The 19,277-nt window shown below is 35.7% G+C and overlaps 1 pseudogene; it reads right to left on the reverse strand.

Moving 5' to 3' along the window:
- LOC101432056 (ribulose-phosphate 3-epimerase-like) overlaps nt 1-19,277 on the reverse strand; it is a 115,193-nt pseudogene that overhangs the window by 93,384 nt on the left and 2,532 nt on the right.

Raw genomic sequence — 19,277 nt, forward strand, 5'->3', positions numbered from 1 at the left:
TGCCACAGATGCTAGAGCCCATCCCACACTGGCAGTTCAAGCCAGGATGGCAAGTATTCCCTGGCTGGAGATGGGAGCTCCATTTCCAAAAAATGGGTGAATAAGAGATGGTTGGTTGGGCACAGATTTCACTACTGATGAGTAAATTCAGCTGGCGAAAGTCTAAGCCTAAGAATAGCTAAAGTTTGAAACTAAGTTGGAAAGAGGCTGGTAGCCTCCATTTTAACTTTGCCCCCAGCATAAAGAGAAGTGGGGCTGATTGAAAATAAAAAATCATAGTGAAGGGAGGGTCTGGCTCCTCTCCCGCCAGGTCAGATTGCCACCCTAGCCTAGGCTCCAGCCCAACCTCCAGCAGGAAAGAAGCTGGTAAGACCTGCATCAACCAATTTGGGCAACTGCAGGTACTTTTGGCCTGCATGGACCAGAATGCTGGACCCATCTCTGGCTCCATCCCTACCCCTGACAGGGCAGGAGGAGGGACAGTGCTCTCTCATCTTCTTAGAGAAACTGCAACTGCTTTCAGCCCACACAGACTAGATTGGTGGGCAAACCTGTGGATACATCTCTGCCTTCAATAGGGGGGGCAGTGTTTCTTCAACTTCTCAGGCAACTGCAGGTACTTTTAGCTCACATGGATTAGAGTGGTGGACACTCCTGTGCCTTCATCTGCACCCCTGACAGGGCAGAAGGAGCAGTCTCTCCAGGCAACTGTAGCCACCTTCAGCTCACATGAACTAGATTATCATGCACATCAGTGCCTCAATCCCTGCCCTTGGCAAAGCAAGAGAAGGGACAGTGCTCACTCACCCTCTCAGGGCAACAGTAGTCACTTTTGTCCCACATAGACTAGATTGCTGGGACCACCAGAGTCTCCATTCCCACTCCTGGCAGGGGAGGAGAAGGGCTGGTGGCTCATCAGTCTACCTGGGAAATTGCAATCAGTTTTGACTCAGATAGCTTAGCTTGCTGCCCCCACCTGAAGCTCCATTCCCACCCCAGGCAGAGGAAGAAGGGCCATGGAACTTCGTCAGTCTCTCTGGGCAACTACACACAGGCTTGGCCAGCACAGCTTGGATTACTGCACAGGTCTGGGGCTCCATCCCTACCCATGGCAGGTGAGGAACATTAGAGATGGTTCATCAGTTCCTGGGGCAATGTGGGGAGCTTCAGCCTCCATGGTTTACAGTACCAACTGCATCCTTGGCTCCTATTCAGCAACCAGCAAGAGTAAAAGGGCAAAAAAAAAAAAAAAAAAAAACTTAAAAAGAGCTGAAAAATTTCATATTGGCTAAATATGAGCCACTATAAACTTTCAAATTAAATTGAACCAAATATCACAAAGATACTGTAGCAAAAAAACAATCAAATAAAAGCCCTAGACAAAAGAGAGAAAAAAGACCAAGAATAAATACATCTAGTAAATCAGATGCCAAGACACCAACAAAAAATTACAAACCATACTAAGAAACAGGAAGATAAGGGCCAGACAAATGACAAAACTAAGCCTCCAGATGATATAAAGTAGTTGAGACACCTAATTATAGATGTTCAAACAAGTGTCCTTAATAAATTCAATGAAATGGCTAAAGAGATTAAGGAAATCAAGGAGACTGGATGAGCACAAAGAAGAATTAGAAAGCATATGAAGAAAAATAGCAGATCTTGTAGGAATGAAAGACACAATAAATAAAATTACAAACACACAGGAGGCAAAAAACAGCAGATTTGAACAGGTAGAAGAAAGGATCAGTGATCTTGAAGACAGAGCCACTGAAAGCAAACATAAAGAAAAGAATGGAAAAAAATGGAGCAGGGTCTCAGGGAATTAAATGACAGTGAGAGACATGCAAATATGCATGCCATGGGTGTTCCAGAAGGAGAAGGGAAAGGGGACAGAAAGAATATTTGAGGAAATAAAGGTAGAACATTTCCCAAACCTATTACATTACATAGATATGTGTCAAAGAAGCCCAATCTACTCCCATCCAAATAACCCTAAATAGAACTATAATGAGATACATACTAATAAGAATGTCAAATTCCAAAGACAAAGAGAGTATCCTAAGAGCAGCAAAAGAAAAGAGATTCATCACATGCTACGGATACCAAATGAGATTAAGTGCTGATTTCTCATCAGAAACAATGGAAGCAAGAAGACAGTGGTATGATATATTTAAGTTAATGAAAGAGAAAAACTGCCAGCCAAGAATTTTATATCCAGCAAGGTTGTCTTTCAAAAATGAGGGTGAGTTTAGAAAATTCACAGATAAACAGAAACTGAGAGAGTTTGAAATGAAGAGACCAGCTTTTCAGGAAGAATTAAAAGTAGTGCTAGAGTCTGAAAAGAAAAGAAAGAAAAGAGAGGTTTAGTTTAGAAATTAGTTTAGAAATTATGGTTATATCAATAAAAGTAACTAAAAGTTTAAAAAGAGTGGTGAAAACAAGATTGTAAAATAAAACCCAAAGATAAAAATGCATGAAGGAAGAACTGCCTTTACAGTAATAACATTAACTGTTAATAGATTAAACTCCCAAATCCAAAGACACAGACTACAGAAAGGATAACAAAATATAAGTCATCTATATGCTGTCTATAAGAGACTCAATTCAGACCCAAGGGTAAAAATAGATTCAAAGTGAAAAGCTGAAAAAGATATTCCATGTGTGCAGTAAAAAACAAAAATAAAAACAAAAAAGTGGAGCAGCTACATTTATAGAGAATGAAATAGACTTTAAAAGCAAAGGTGTTGTTAGAGACAAGGAAAGGCATTATATACTAATAAAAGGAGCAATTCTCCAGGAGGAAATAGCAAATGTAAATGTATATGCACCTAACCATGATGCCAAAATTAGGTGAAGCAAACCCTGGCAAAACTGAAGGGAGGAATAGATATCTCTACAATAATTGTTGGAGACTTCAATACACCACTCTCATCATTGGGTAGCTCTTCTAGGCAGAGGGCCAATAAAGAAACAGATAACTTGAATAATATGATAATCAAAGTAAATCTGAAGACATGTGTAGAACATTGCACCCCAAAATGATAGGATACACATTCTTCTCAACTGCTCATACATCATTCCCCAGCATAGACAATATGTCAAGTCAAAAAAGTTTTCAAAATATTTAAAAGGAGCAGATGTGACTCAAGCAGTTGAGCACCTGCCTCCCACGTGGGAGGTCCTGGGTTCAGTTCCCAGTGTCCTCTAAAGAAAATGAGCAATCAATGAATGAGAAAACAGAGGAGGGAACTGATACATGAGAGTCAATTTGGCTCAGTGGTAGAGCACTGACCTCCTGCATATGAGGTTCCAAGTTCAATCCCCAGTCCCAGTATCTAAAAAAATTTTTTTAAGATTTAAATTATACAAACCACTTTCTCTAATCATTACTGAAAAAAAATTGGAAATCAACAATAAGGAGAAAAAGGGAAAATTCAGAAATATATGGAAATTAAACAATACATTCTTAAATAATCAGTGGGTCCAACGAGAAGTTACAAGAGAAATCAAAAAATATCTCAAGACAAATGAAAATGAGAACACAGCATATCAGAACCTATCAGATGCAGCAAAAGCAGTGCTCAGAGTGAAATTTATAGCCCTCAGTGCTTACGTTAAAAAAGAAGAGCCAAAGTCAATCACACAATTTCACAGCTAGAGGAACTAACAAAGAACAGCAAACTATTCCCAAAGTACACAGAAGGAATGAAATAACAAAGATCATAGCAGAAATAAATGAAATAGAGGACCAAAAAAAGTAGGGAAAATGAACAAACCAAAAGTTGGTTTTTTGAGATCAACAAAATCAACAAACCCTTAATTAGACTGACAATTAAAAAGAATAATCAAATAATTAAAATCAGAGATGGACAATGGGGACATTATCACTAACCCACAGAAATAAAAGAGATCATAAGAGGATACTATGAACAACTGTACACCACCAACCTGGAGAGCACAGATGAAATGGAAGGATTCCTAGGAACATATGAATGACCTACACTGATCCTAAAAGAAATAGAAGACCTCAACAAAACAATCACAAGCAAAGAGATTAACACAGTCATCCAACAATTCCCCAAATGAAAACCCCAGGACCAGATACCTTCACAGGTGAATTCTACCAAGCATTAGAAAATTAGAGACACATTTCCCTTTGAATATGGCTTCAAAAATCCTCAAAAAAAAAAAAAAAAGAATACAAACTGAATACAACTATATATTAAAAGAATTTTTCATCATGATCAAGTGAGTTTTAAACCAGGCATGAAAGGGTGGCTCAACACAAGGAAATCAATCAGTGTAATACACTACATTGATAAATCATAGAAGGGAAAAAAAATGCATTAGACAAAATGCAGCATCCTTTCTTGATAAAAATACTGCCAAAGATAGGTATGAAAGGAAATTTTTTCAATATTATAAAGAGCATATATGAAAAACCCAAAGCTAACATTATACTCAATTGTGAAAGACTGAAAGCTTACCTGTTGAGAATGGGAACAAGACAAGAATGCCCACTATCAACCCTGTTGTTCAATATAGTGCTAGAGGTTCTAACAAGAAATATCCAGCAAGAAAGAGAAATAAAGGGCATCCAAATTGGAAAAGAAGAAGTAAAACTTCCAGTATTCACAGATAATATGATCCTACAACTAGAAAATCCTAAAAATCTACTACAAAGAATAAACAAATTCAGCAGAGTGGCAGGGTACAGGATTAATACGCAAAAATCAGAAGTGTTTCTATACACTAGTAACGAGCAATCTGAGGAGGAAGTCGGGAAAACATCCCATTTACAATAGTGACAAAAAGAATCAAATATATAGAAGTAAACTTAACCATGGATGTAAAGCACTAGTATTCAGAAAACTACAATGCACAGCTAAAAGAATCAAAGAAGACCTAAATAAATGGAAGAACATTCCATGTTCATGGCTGGGAACACTGCATATCATTTAATTGTCAATTCTACCCAAATTGACATACAGATACAATGCAATCCTGATAAAAATTCCAATAGCCTTTTCAAAAGAATGGAAAACACAATTATCAATTTTAATTGGAAGGATAAGCAGACCTGAATACCCAGAAACATCTTAAAAAGTAAAAAAAGTTGGAGGACTTTCACTTCTGGAGTTTAATTCATATTACTGAGCTACAGTGGTAAAAATGGCATGGTATTTGCACAAAGATGAACACATAGACTAATGAAACCAGACTGATGGTTCAGAAACAGACCCTCACATCTATGGTCAAGTCATTTTTGAATAGGCTGTCAAACCCACCCAGCTGGTGTAAAACAGTATATCCAACAAGTGGTGCTGGGAGAACTAAATAGCTATATTGAAAAGAATGAAAAAGGACCCTTGTCTCACACCTTATACAAAAATTAACTCAAAATGGGATCAAAGACCTAAATATAAAAGCAAGAACCATAAAACTCCTAGAAGAAAACATAGGGAAACATCTTCAAAACCTGGTGGTAGGTGATAGTTTCTTAAACCTTACACCAAAAGCATGAGCAATGAAAGAATATAAATAGAAAATGGGACCTCCTTTTCAAACTGAAACACTCCTGTGCTTCAAAGGACTTTGCTGAGAAGGTGAAAAGGCAGCCCATTCAATGGGAGAAAATATTTGGAAATCACATATCTGATAAGCATATGATAAAATTCAATAATGAAAGAGCAAGCAATCCAGTTAAAAAATGGGCAAAAGACTTAAATAGAGAGAAGTGGACTTGACCCAGTGGTTACAGCATCCATCTACCACATGGGAGGTCCGCGCGGTTTAAACCCCAGGCCTGCTTGACCAGTGTGGAGCTGGCCCATGCACAGTGCTGATGCGCTCAAGAAGTGCTGTGCCACGCAGGGGTGTCCACATGTAGGGGAGCCCCATGTGCAAGGAGTGCGCCCCGTAAGGAGAGCCGCCCTGCGCGAAAGAAAGTGCAGCCTGCCCAAGAACGGTGCCGCACACACGGAGAGCTGACGCAGCAAGATGATGCAACAACAACAACAAAAGAAACATTCCTGTCCCACTGACAACAACAGAAGTGGACAAAGAAGAACATTCAGCAAATGGAAACAGAGAGCAGACAACTGGGGGGTGGGGAGGGGAGATAAATAAAATAATAAATCTTAAAAAAAAAAAAGACTTAAATAGACATTTCTTCAGAGGACATACAAATGGTCCAAAAGTTCAATATCACTAGCTGTTACAGAAATGCAAATCAAAGCTACAATGAGATAATCTCACCAACCATAGAATGACGATTATTTAGAGAACAAACGAACAAACAGAAAACAAGTGATGTGGAGAAACAGGAACCCTCCTTCACTGTTGGTGGGAATGTAGAATGGAACAGGCTCTGTGGAGGACAGTTTGGCAGTTCCTCAGGAAGCCAATTATAGAATTGCTTTATGATCCAGCAAATCCTCTACTAGGAATATATCCACAAGAATTGAAAACAGTGACATGAACAGACATCTGCACTATGATGTTCTCAGTGGCATTTCCACAATTACCAAAAGATGGGAACAACCCAAGTGCCTATCAACCAGTAAATGGATAAACAAAATGTGGTATATATTATATGATGGAATACTATGCTGCAGTAAGAAGAAATGAAATTGGGACACATATTGCAACATGGAATAACCTTGAGGACACTATGCTAAGAGAAGTAAGCCAGACACAAAAAGACTAATATTGTAGTGGTCTCACTATTATGAACTAAGTACAAAGAATAAACACATGGAGTTGAAACCCAGACTATAGGTTACTAGGAGACAAGATGAGGACTGAGAAGGGGTACTGATGTTTAATTCATGTAGAATTTTCAGTCACCTTGACTGTAAAAGTATAGAAATGGATAAAGTTAATTGTAACACATTATGGTGAGTATACCTATCACAGCTGGTTTACAAATGGAATTGTGGCTGAGAGGGTAGGCTAGGGATGTAATTGTCAGCTGAAAGAAAGCTGGAGAATTATCTAGGGACTGAATAGCATAGGGTACTCAGAGGTTGACAACAATTGTGGTTAATAATACAAAAACAAGAAGGTTTCTTCTATTAACTAGATGAAATGCATGTCACTATTATAGGGTTGTAAGAGTATACTGATGCATGGGAAAATATAATTATTGTAACTTATGGATTACAGTTAATGGCAGTATTGTAATATTCTTGCTCAGTGTCAAAGAAGGTACTAAATCAGTGCTAAGGATCAAAAAGAGGTGGTATGGAATTTCTTTTTTGAACTAAGGTAAATGTTCAAAGTTTACCGTTGCAAGAAACTCATCATTAATCCCCTTCACCTGCCATCATCTCCCCTTTCTTCTGGTCTTGGAAACAAACTGGAGCATATCCTTCCCAGCAATGAGGCTCACACATATCTCCAGAGCAGTTTTGGGAAAAAATACTAGCAATGATAGAGGGACAAACAGGAAAACTCAAGAACAAAATTGAACCGCCATCATAAAATATTCATCAAAAGCAAGCAGAGCGAATAACAGATACACAACTCAATAAATAGAATACACATCCAAGGAACCAATGCTGATAGGAAATTCCAGGGTAAAACCAATAAAATGGGGAAATACAGATATTTCATATTGATAAGGAAACCATCTATCAAAAAGATGGAAACTTAACATCATTGTATTTTATATCTGAAAGTGCTTAAAATGGGAAATTATGGGCATACCCTCTCTCTTTCTCTCTCTCTATATACCAGAATAAAAATAATAAGTAAAAAATAGAACTGTACAACATAAAAAGTGAACCCTACTGTAAATTATAGATTATAGTTAATAGGATAAGTAAAATAATACTGTTTTATTAATTGTAACAAAGTTGCCACACCAATGCAAAATGTTACCAATAAGAAAACTGTGTATGATGGGGATATATGGGATCTCTGTACTGATTGCATGATTTTTCTATATACCTACAACTGTTCTTATAAAAATAAATAAATAAAAATAGAAACTTAGAAATTTTAAGCAGACCAAATAACTGAAATGAATTTTAAAGGTCACCCAAAGAGAAATGCAAAGAGAATTAGTCAAATCTATAGTATAGTTGGATATTTTAGTTTATCTCCCCAAGAAATGGACACATTAAATAGGCTCACACATATAAAAAGCAATGCCATACAAGATTAGAATTTAATAAGCATAAGGATATACACACAGGCACATACATACATATACATTTATATTACTTTGAGCTCCACAAATAGAATGCATATTCTTTTACAAACCATATAGCTCAATGAATAAAACTATCTCTTAGGGCAACAAAGAAAAGAGATCTTATAAGTCATCCTCCAGTCTACATGGAAAGAAAATGAAATTAATACATAAATATCTTTTACCCCCTAAAAATCAAGGAAAGGAAATTAAATAAAGGGAAGGAATTAATGGAAGAAAAATTGTAAAACAGAAACCCAATTAAAACAAATTTAATGAAGTCAGAAGTCAATTTTCTGAAAAGATCACTAAATCAGGAAAAATAAATGCTCAGGTAATTCTGATCTTCAAAAGAATGAAGGCAAAGGAAATCACCTTTAGGAAAAAAAAAGAAGATGCACAAAAACAGTAAATGACTATAGTACAGGGAATAATTTAAGCAGACACTAGAATAAGGCAAGGAAAGAAAGAAAAGAAAAGTTACATTTAACTTGAAATCAATATGTTAAACAGATAACATTCCTTGGAAAATATATATTATATATCACTATTAATGATACATAAAGTATGATGAAAAGGAAGTTAAACACTACCTTTAAAAATGTCACTAGTCCAAACAGATTTAGTTATGGGTTTCATTAAATTTTTAGTGAGCATACTATCCATCAATGAGCATAGAAATACACCTATGTATATACGTACATGATATTTCAGAACACAGAGGAGGAAGGAAAATGACCCAGCATCTTACACAGATGGATCAGATTTCAAATCCACTCCAGTCACAGTGTTTGTCAGCTAATGTCACTTAGTAACATAATTGCAAACTACTAAATAAAACATTAAACAATCAATCCAGTTATATTTTAAAAGAACACTGAATGATCAAATAGGATTGTGTAGAGGATTAAATATACCTATTAAAAGCTATCTATTTCTACTTACCAACTATTCAATGCATATACTTTGAAAAAGCCACTTGACTATTTTGCATCCCGATTTCTTCAGAAGTAAAATGGTGGTTGTGAGAAATGACTAAGGGAGTGCATTTTACAAAACTATAAGAGTATTTTTCATAAACAATCCAATGCAAGCAAGTCTTTGCTACTTTTATTGTTGCTTCTAATTAATATCATTTCAATAGACAAAAGGGAAAACATACATCTTTACTAGTGAGAAACCTTATGAAAATTGAGTTTAGTAGGGAATGTTCTTAATTATATCTAAAAGAAATGTCATACATAATAGCTAAATATTAGAAATAATAGATTTTTTGTCTTTTTTCTTAGAGAAGTTGTAGGTTTACAGAATAATCATGCATAAAATACAGAGTTCCCATGTATCATATTATTATTATGACCTTCCATTGGTGTAACAGATTTCTTACAATTCATGAAAGAATATATTTTTAATTTTATTATTAACTATAGTCTATTGTTTTCAGCAAGGTTCACTGTGTTGGGACAGTCACATTTTTAAAAAGGTTATTCTAGTAACATATATACAACCTAAAATTCCTCCTTTTAACCCCATTCACATACATAATTCAGTGCAGTTAATTATATTCACAATGATCCCATTTTATTCAGGAACTAGAATAAAGATCCCTGCTACTTATTCATCACTCAGTTGGGATAGGTTAACCAATAAAGGCAGGGAAAAAAAAAGAAGATAGAAAAGCAAAAAATATTCAGTTGTCTGTATCAAGACAACATATTCATCTCCATAAGAATTACATTAACCATTATAGACTTATAAAGACATTTAAGCAAGGTAGGTAGATTGCAATTAAATTAAGTAAATTAATAGTTTTTAAAAAATTCAAATCCAATTAGAAAATGTCTTAAGAAAAGAGCCTATTCATAATATCAACAAAAATGGGTAATTCCAAGTAGCATAGTCATCAAGAATTATTTAAGGCCTTTATAAAACAGCATTCTAATACTTTACTTTTAATAGACCTTGAACAGTTAATTACAATAGTCATATGGAAAAGGAAACATGCAAGAATATTCAAGCAATATTAAAAAGGAATAAAAATGAGTGGAGATTTCTCAGACCAAATAAAGCATCAAAATATAAAGGAAATGAATTTTGAAAAACTATAGTATAATAGGTAAAAAAAGTAGGCAAATAGATTATTGTAAAAGTGTGAAAAAAAGCTATGGGTGCATAAGAATTGAGATTATGATAAAACTGGTATTTCAAATTCTAATGAAAATATTTTATTATTGAGTAAGTGGTAATAAGACAATTTATCCATTTGTGAAAAAATGAAATTAGCATAGTATTTACACCATTCATAATAATAACAACAACATCCACACACACCCCCAGTGGTTTTAACAACCGAAGGTAAAAATAGAAACAAACAAAAATCAATTGATGATGTTGGAAAAGTAGGAAGCTCCTCCACCAGTACAACTGTAAAACAGGTAGGAATTGTCTGATTCGACTATTTTGAAACTCTAAACCTAGAGGAACACTGAGAAATATGCAAGGAAGAGCAGAAGAAAGAGGCAGCAGTGAGGTAATCAACCTTGGTCCCTGGATCAGCTTGCTGGTGCCAGGATGAACTATATAGTTCTGATTCCTTAAGATCTTCAGGGTGTGATGTCATGGATTAATGCTTTTGATGAGCTACTACAGTTGGGGGTCCAGCTTTGAAGATGGCCATGTTCCAACCCACCTCAGACAAAAGCAGTTCCCTTCCTCTAAATTAGTGAAAACAGTTAAATCAAGAAAATGCAACTTCAAAGCACCATAGGAGGAGCTCCTGGCACTCCTCCCCCTCATCTCTCCCACAGCAATGTGGAGGCAGCTGGCACTCCCTTTATGGGTTGCTGGCCTTGTCCGAAGAGGGGAAAGACTGACTTGGGAAACTCCTCCCTGGCAGCCCCCCTCCCCACTCCCAGAATTTGCCTTCAAGCAGAAGCAACTTGAGACAACAAAAGAAGTGTAAGAACAATTGAATGGGGTACCCTGGGGCAGAGGATTTAAGTCATATTGTGGAGCATCCAGGAGAGGGAAAAGGAGCAGAGGAGGCATTCAAATTCCTATAAACACAATGGGAAATCCTAAGGTCACTAGCAAGCACAAGTCCAGGATAAGACACAGGCTCGGAAAAGACCAGGAGGACCCAACACCTGGCATTCAACTTGGCTGTCCTTGAAAAGAGGGATGAAATCTCAAGGACAGCAGCAACCAAAGCAAACCCATTTTCTAATGAGTGTGACAGGTGTTTGGGTGTTGTTTTTTTTTTGCTTGGGTTTATTTGCTTTTGCTAGCTCATTGCACTGTCATCTCTGTCATATCACTGGCTGGAGACAAACTCAAGAAACAGCTAGCTCGATGACTAAATCCAAAGTTAACTTCTTCAATATTAAATTGTACAAAAAGATTGCCAGACAAGGAAAGAAGCAGGAAATGATGGCCTATACAAAGAAAAAGGATATAAATCCAGAAAGCATCACAAAAGAATATTAAACTGTGAATGTACTGACTAAAGACTTTTAAAAAAGTCTTCAATATGGTCAAGAAGAAGAAGGAAAATATAGAGAAATAATTAAAGGATATCAGAAAAACAATAAATGACCAATATGATAATCTTAATAAAAAGAAAGTTTAAAAAGGAAACAAGCAGAACTAAAATGAAAATTCCCAGGAGGATTTCAACAAAAAACTGGAACTGGCAGAAGAAAGAATCAATGAACTCATGGACAAAACAACTGAAATGAATCAGGCTGAGGAACATAAAGGAAAAACAATTAGAAATATAAAAAATAGCCTAAGAAACCTGTGGGGCACCATCCAGCACACCAACAATGCATTAGGTGAATTCCAGAGGAAGAAGAAAGTGAGAAAAGAGCAGAGGGAATATGCAAAGTAATGACAGAAATATCCCAAACTTGAAAAAATACACGAATATGTGCACACTGAACAGCAAACAGGAAATACTAAAAGAGAAATATTCCTGACACATAGTGGTCAAACTGTTGAATACAAAGGTATAGGGAGAGTTCTGAAAGGTGCAAGAGAAAAGCAACATGTTAGATGAAGGAAGTCCCAAATAGACTAAGTACTGCTTTCTCCTCGGAAACCATGAAGGAAAGGAGGAAGTGAAAGTGCTGAGATCAAACCAACCAAGTATTTTATGTCTGATGAGACTTTCTTTCAAAAATGAGGTAGAGGTTAAGACATTCTCTGATAAAAGCTGAGGAGTTCATTATCACTAGCCCTGCCCTACAAGCAAGGCTAAAAGGAAATCTTCAGACTGAAAGGAAAGGATACTAGACAGTGGTTCAAAGCAGAAGCAGCATAAAGGAATAAATATCTGTGGTAATGATGAGGGACAATGCACATACCAAAAGTCAACTGCAAGCAACACAGCTCCATCCATCTGCCCCACGAAATTAACGCCCCCTCTCAATTGGAAGCAGAGTGGATATCACCATTCCACAGTACTCACGATTAAGGAGTGAACAAACCAAAGGGGGGGGAATGCAACAATGAAACAAAGTAGACATTTTTATATAGTACTCAAAGAACTGTAATATTTATATAAAGGCAGTGGTCACCACAGATTCTGAAGGGAGGGAGAGAAAAGAATAGATGTAACATGGGTCAGTTTGGGGACACTGGATTTGTTCTGCATGACATTGGAATGACAGATACAGGCCCTTATACATTTTGTCAAAACCTATAAATTGTGCAGCGCAAAGTGTAAACCATAATGTAAACTATAGACCATGGTCAGTAGCAATGCTTCAATATTTGTTCATCAATTATAACAAATTTAACACACTAATGAAAGATGTTAATGGGGGAAAGTGTCAGAGGAGGTGAGGGTGGGGTATACGGGAATCCCCTATATGTTTGATGTTACATTTATGTAATCTAAAGTTTCCTTAAAAATTGAATTTGATTTAAAAAAAATACCTATGATAGGTAACCATTTGGGAAGTTATAAATGTCAGTACTTTTGCATTGAATGTTTTGATATTTAACTCCACTTCTTACATGTGCTAAAATGAAGCATATTCTCTATGATGGACCATATGTGAGGTTAAAAGCAAGTCTTAATAAAATAAAAATATTGAAATCATACAGTGAATCTTCTCTGACCATAATAGAATAAAACTAGAAATCAATAACAAAGGAAGAATTGGAAAATTCACACAAAGATGGAAATTTTAATATGTACTCTTAAAGAGCAAATGGTTCAATGTAGAAATCACAATAGAAATTAAGAAGTATCTTGAGACAAATGAAAAGGAAAATGCAATATAACAAAACTTATGGGATGCAGCAAAGACAGTGCTCAGAAGGAAATTTATAGTTCTAAATGCATACATTAAAAAAGAAGAAATGTCTCAAATCAGAGATCTAAGTTCAAAACTTGAGACTGAAGAAAAAGAAAAGCAAACTAAACCAAATGTGAGCACAAGGAAATAACAAAGAATAGAATAGAACAAAAGTTGATTCTTTGAAAAGATCAATGAAATTGATAAAACTTTAGCTAGCCTGACAAAGGAAAAAAAGGGAAAGTACACAAATAACTCAAATCTGGAACAAAAAGGGGGGCATTACCACTGACCCCATAGAAATAAAAAGACCCTAAGAAGATACTATGAGCAACTCTATGGTATACAATTTTAAAACCTAGATGAAATGGACAAATTCCTAGAAATACAGCTACCTACACTGACTCTAGAAGAAAGAGAAGATCTCAACAAACCAGGAACGAGTAAAAGATTGAAATAGTAACCAAAAACTTTCCAACAAAGAGAAGCCCAGGACCAGATGGCTCCAAAGCAAAATTTTACTAAACAGTCCAAAGGGAAATGACATCAGCCCTGCTCAATGAGACCAACATCAGCCACATACCAAAGTCAGATAAAGATACAACAAGAAAGGAAAATTACAGACCACATATCACTTAATTTAGATGCAAAAGTCCTCACCAAAATGTTAGCAAATCCAATCCAATAGCACAGTAAAAAAATTATACACCATATTCAAGTGGGATTTATCCCAGGTATGCAAGGGTGTTTCAACATAAGAAAATCAATTAATGTAATACACCACTTTAATAAAATAAATGAAAAAAAAAAGCATGATCATCTCAATTAATGTAGAAAAGACATTTACCAAAGCCAGCAACCTGTTCTTTATAAAAAACAAACTAAAGCACTTAGAAAATAAGGAATAGTGGGTAACCTTCTCAACATGATAAAGAGCAAATATAAAGTACCCACAATTAACATCACATTTAATGATAAAAAGCTGAAATCTTTCCCTCTAACATCAGGATTAAAACAAGACTTGTCCACTGACTACACTGTTATTCGGCATTATACCAGAAGTTGAATAATTAGCAAGAAAAAGAAATAAAAGGCATCCAAATTGGAAAGAAAGAAATAAAACTTTCCCTATTTACAGATGGCATGAAAAATCCACAATGCAGCTCCTTTATCTAATAAATGAATTCAGCAAAGTGGCAGAGTACTAGATTCACACCCCAAAATGACAGTAGTGTTCCTGTACACTTGTAATGAACAATAAAAGAAGAAATCAAGAAAAAAGCCCACTTGCAATAGCAACTAAAAGAATCACATAACTAGGAATAAATCTAACCAAGAATATAAAGTCTGTGTATACACAAACATTGCTACAAAACATTACTAAAAGAAATCAAAGAACACCTAAATAAATGGAAGGACTATCCATGCTTATGGATTAGAAGAGTAAATATTGTTAGGTTGCCAATTCTATCCAAAGAGATTCACAGATTCCATGCAATTTCCAACAAAATTCCAACACTTTTCTATGTATAAACAGAAAATCATCAGGTAACGGCCCTGAATAGTCACAGTCATCTCAAAAAAGAAGAATGAAGTTGGAGGACTCCCACTTTCTGATCTTAAAACTTATTACAAAGCCACAATAATCAAAACAGCCCTGTACTGGCAAAAGGGAGGACACACACACAAATGGAATAAAATTGAGAGGTCAGAAATCAATCCTCACATTATGGCCAACTGATTTTGAACAAGGGGGCAAAGACCACTCAATGGGTAAACAATAGTCTCTTCAACAAATAGTGTTGGGAAAATCAGATCTCCATGTACAAATAAATGAAAGTGGACCCCTATCTGATATCATGGGAAAAATCAACTCAAAATGAATTAAGGACATAAACACATGAGCCATAATCATCTTTGGGATCTTGCATTAGGCAATGGTTTCTTAGATTTTACACCCAAAGCACAGGTAACAAAAGAAAAATAACAGGTAAATGGGACCTCGTCAAAAGTAAAAAGTTTTGTTCAACAAAGGACTTTATTATGAATGTTAAAAAACAAAACACAAACCCTACAGAATGGGAGAAACTATTTAGAATCCATATATTTAATATTGACTTAATATCCAAAATATATAGAGAAACCCTATATCTTAACAACAAAAAGACAAACCATACAAAAGAATTGATAACAGGAACTTACACGGATATTTGCACACTAAGGGTTAGTGGCATTATTCATTTTCCCAAAGATGGACACAGTACGAGTGTCCATCAACAAATGTATGGATAAACAAAATTTGGTATGTGTGTATATATTTATTATATATATAATAATATATATATCTTATTCAGCTGAATATTATTCAGCTGTAAAAAAGTAATGAAATTCTGATACATGTGACATCATAGATAAACCTTGAAAGCACAATGTTGAGTGAAATAAGCCAGACAGAAAAAAGACAAATATTGATGATCTCACTGATAGGAAACAATCAGAATAAGAATAGAGTCAAAATCAAGAATATAGGTTATCAGGGACAGAGTAAGTGTAGGAAATAAGGAGTTAATTCTTAAATTGTACAGAGTTTCTATTTGGGATGATGGAAAAGTTTTGGTAAAAGATACTGGTGATGGTAGAACAACATTGAATGTAATTAGCATCACTGAAATATGTATTTGAATGTTATTATAAGGAGAAGTTTAAGGGTATTTGTTTGTTACCAGAATATTTTTAAAAATTCATATGACTGTCAAATACAAACAGTGAATCCTAAAGTAAGCCATGAACTACAGTCAGTAATACAATTACAAAAATGTTCTTTCATCAATTGCAGTAAATGTACCACACTAATGCAAGGTGTTCATAACAGGGTGGTATATGGGAACTCTGATTTTTATGCATGGCTTTTCTCTCAATCTAAAACTTCTCTGGGAAACGGACTTTGGCCCAGTGGTTAGGGCGTCCGTCTACCATATGGGAGGTCCACGGTTCAAACCCTGGGCCTCCTTGACCCGTGTGGAGCTGGCCATGCGCAGTGCTGATGCACGCAAGGAGTGCCGTGCCACGCAAGGGTGTCCCCCGCGTGGGGGAGCCCCACGCGCAAGGAGTGCGCCCGTGAGGAAAGCCGCCCAGCGTGAAAAGAAAGAGCAGCCTGCCCAGGAATGGCGCCGCCCACACTTCCCGTGCCGCTGACGACAACAGAAGTGGACAAAGAAACAAGATGCAGCAAATAGACACCAAGAACAGACAACCAGGGGAGGGGGGGAAATTAAATAAATAAATAAATCTTAAAAAAAAAAAAAAAAAAAAAAAAAAAAAAAAAAATAAAACTTCTCTAATAAAAGCAATCAAATTGAAGTAAAGTTAGAATATGTTTACGATTTTATTGTAGAACTGGCCTTGATAATAAATAAAATATAATATATAAATGTCATATAGAAAAGCCTTATAAATGTCATTTAACTTGTATGACAAAAAAAAAAATAATCTGAAATGAATGAGCACAATAGTCTGCAACAAATACAATAGACAACCCTCTAAGTTACATGAAAAAGTATAATAAATTAAAGAATCAAAAAGATGCCAAAACAGTAAATTAAGCAGAAGATATGAATATGAAATTTACAGAGAAGGAAGGGAAAAAAAAGACTAATAAATATATTAAAAGGTGCTTAACCTGTCTCTCAACCAGGGTTTGCTAAGTAAAACAATATGATTTATTTCCACCCCCCAAGCAGGCAAAACTTTGATCATTAAAATATTGGTGGAAACAGGCACTGCTGTATGATGCTAGAGGGAGTATAAAATCATACCATGAGCCATTCTTTCTTTTGTCCTTATAACCAGAACACTTATTTGCACAACATGTAAAATAGCAGTGATATATCATTATAGGTCTAAGCCAATGATGACAGTCTGGTTCCCCTTTGCTGGAAACTCATGTTTCTACCCTCTTTTCCTGCTGGCGTGAACCTTCGACCCAGTTCCGGTCAATTAGTTATAATGGGAAGTATGCTGAAGGGTACTGGGCTCCCTGATAAAAGGGAAGCTATTTTGCCTTGGCCCCCTTGCTCCTGCTTTTAAATACAGAATATATAGATGTGTAGGGCAAAGGCAGTCTAAAAGAAGGAGGAGGAAATCGAACATATGAGCATAGTTAGGACAGATGAAAAGCGTCAGGTCCCTGGATGATACTGTCAAGCTGTTGAACCAGCCCGGTAAATGCCTACCTTCAGTCTTCTTGTAAATGAAGTAACAAAAATCTGTGTTGCTTAAGCCACTATTAGAGGTTTCTCTCAGTCAAATGCCTCCCATTATACATACTGTGGAATAGTATGTGGTAATTAAAGAGGAAAGATAAATTTTGTATTTGTTGATACAGAAAAGTCCCCAAGATATTTTAATCTAGTATTTTGTGTGATCTATGTATCTTTAAAAAAAAGGACAATTAAAAATTTGTTAAAAAATAAAATAAGCAAGGTGCACATTTGTATATGCATAAATATATCTATACATGCACATACATATACATGCATATATAAATAATAAAAACAAATGTGATTGGATACATCTCTATCTCTATCTGGTGTGCACACACACCAAACTGATATCTGATAACAGTCATGTCTCGAGAAATAGACCAAGCTGGACGTAAAGATGAAGGTAGGAATCTGTTCACTGTAATTAGTAATTCTTCTACAACTAAAAGTAAAACAATAAATAAAAAAAGTGAAATGAAATAATTTTAAATGAAAAAAATAGCAAAGAGACAAAATATACCTGTTTTTCTTTTCAAAGTCATAATAGAAATTCATCAAATGGTCAAAAACTCACAATAAACTCAGGGACAGAGTGTGCTTTTAGTACCTATTCCTATTTAAAACATGGATGGGACCGCTATATATACATGTTCTATTTAGACAGTTTCAACTATCCTGTGCAAAATAGATTTATCTGTGCTAAACAAAGAAAGATACTGGGAAACACATGCCCTAACCATTTAGAGATATATGGGAAACAGATGCTTCCCCACACAAAAGGATTTAGTTCTTCACAGATGTTGCCACGGAAAGTCTTATGTTGTCCTGCTGTTGTGGTGGGTGCATTGTGAAATAGAAGAACAGTGTTGCTTTAATCCGTAAATGACAACCCACACTATTTTCCAGAATCTACCATCACAAGATAACAGATGGTGATGGTCCAAATTAGAGAAAATTGTTATGACATTCTACATTGAATACATTAGAAATTTATTCACAAGACTAATAACAGAGGTAGACAGACATTAACATAGACAAGAGAAAAAATATGTTTAAAAATGAGAATCAATTGAGATAGAAAGTCAGCCAATGTGATAAGTCAGCGAAACCAGACGATAACTTCGGCAAAACAGGAAATTTTGATTTATAAAGGAAAGAATGTGAGCTCTTACTAGAAATTTGTACCCCGGGGGCTAGTAGTGGACATGTATTCAATATTCTGTATTCCTGTTAGTGCCAAAGCTTGTATGGGGCATTAGGAATGCAAAGATAAAAAGGCAAAAGCCTGCGTCTTATGGGTTCACCTTCTACTCGTTGCACCCAAGAGAATAAGATAAATAGAATATTACAGAAACAAGCTAGCAAGAGAAAGTGGTCCAGACTGGGAATAAGTATTCCCATCAGGAAAGGAGGAAATAAGGAAAGTGGTGATACAGGAATTTGTTGTTGACCTTGGTTGGACCAGGGGAAGCAATCAGGTATATTTAGGGGAACCAAGAGAAACCAGGTTTT

This window comes from Dasypus novemcinctus, chromosome 31, assembly GCF_030445035.2.
Source record: "Dasypus novemcinctus isolate mDasNov1 chromosome 31, mDasNov1.1.hap2, whole genome shotgun sequence".
Lineage (NCBI taxonomy): Eukaryota > Metazoa > Chordata > Mammalia > Cingulata > Dasypodidae > Dasypus > Dasypus novemcinctus.